A 1,177-nucleotide genomic window follows, 5' to 3' on the forward strand; every position below is an offset into this window, starting at 1 on the left:
GAAGAAGAAGAAGAAGAAGAAGAAGAAGAAGAAGAAGAAGAAGAAGAAGAAGAAGAAGAAGAAGAAGAAGAAGAAGAAGAAGAAGAAGAACCCCCTGTTTTCAGTTTCCCTTCTGAGAAGGCCAGGGAGTGAAATAGAGATATCTTTTGCATACTGAGGTTGATGTTGATGTTGTTGCTGTTGTTGTTATCGATCCAGCAATAGCTGGGCTCTTGCCCTTCTGTCCAATGAATTTGCCTTTCTTTTGCTACAGATCGAACATAATATTTATTATTATTATTATTACTATCATTATTAGTGTTATTATTGTGTGTGTGTGTGTGTGTGTATATATGTGTGTGTGTGTGTGTGTGTGTGTGTGTATGTGTATTGTGCGCTTTTTTCGTTTGTGAGTGTTGATACTAGTGTCGTCCAGTCATTGACATCAAAACTTAACAATTAGCAGAATTACAACACAATTGACATGAGAGCTAGTAAGTACTTTTAATATCAACAACAAATTCACATTTTTTCAAATTCACCATGAGACAGTGTTTTTAGATTTAAACTGATAGACAATGTAGCAAGACAGGAGTAAAAGTAAAGGGAAATGAGAGGGATTTTTTCCGGAATATGTGTGCATGATATATTTACAGTTGGTTAAAACAAATAGTTTGAAAATTAGAACACTCAGAGGAAAACAGTATTACCATTTTAAAAATATATTTAAAAAATGAATACAAAATAAAGAAAGGAATAAATAAATAAGTAAACAAATAATGTTTCCACAAACATACATACATACTTACATAAATGATACATCAATAAAAAATATACATTTTTAAAGAAATACATGAATGTGGGCGGTACGAACAATTTAGCCTCTTAACACATAATAATAAAAGTATGAACATATACATGTCGTATATATAGATAATGTAAGTATGAATATAAACATCGTATATTATTTATGACAAACACAGTCGAAATGTCCAAGATGGCGCACTTGGTCAAAGAGAAAAGTGGCCGTCTAAGATAGGTGGTCTTCTTATACAGTGTCAGTGTAATGAAAAGAGAACTTAATTGGGGAAATGGGAAATGGGCGTATGTACAGGTGATTGTATTTGCTGGTGACCGTTAGAGCAGGTTCAAATGTATACATATATACATATACATATATATATATTTGTATATATAT

Source organism: Aplysia californica, unplaced genomic scaffold (genome assembly GCF_000002075.1).
Source record: "Aplysia californica isolate F4 #8 unplaced genomic scaffold, AplCal3.0 scaffold00011, whole genome shotgun sequence".
NCBI lineage: Eukaryota > Metazoa > Mollusca > Gastropoda > Aplysiida > Aplysiidae > Aplysia > Aplysia californica.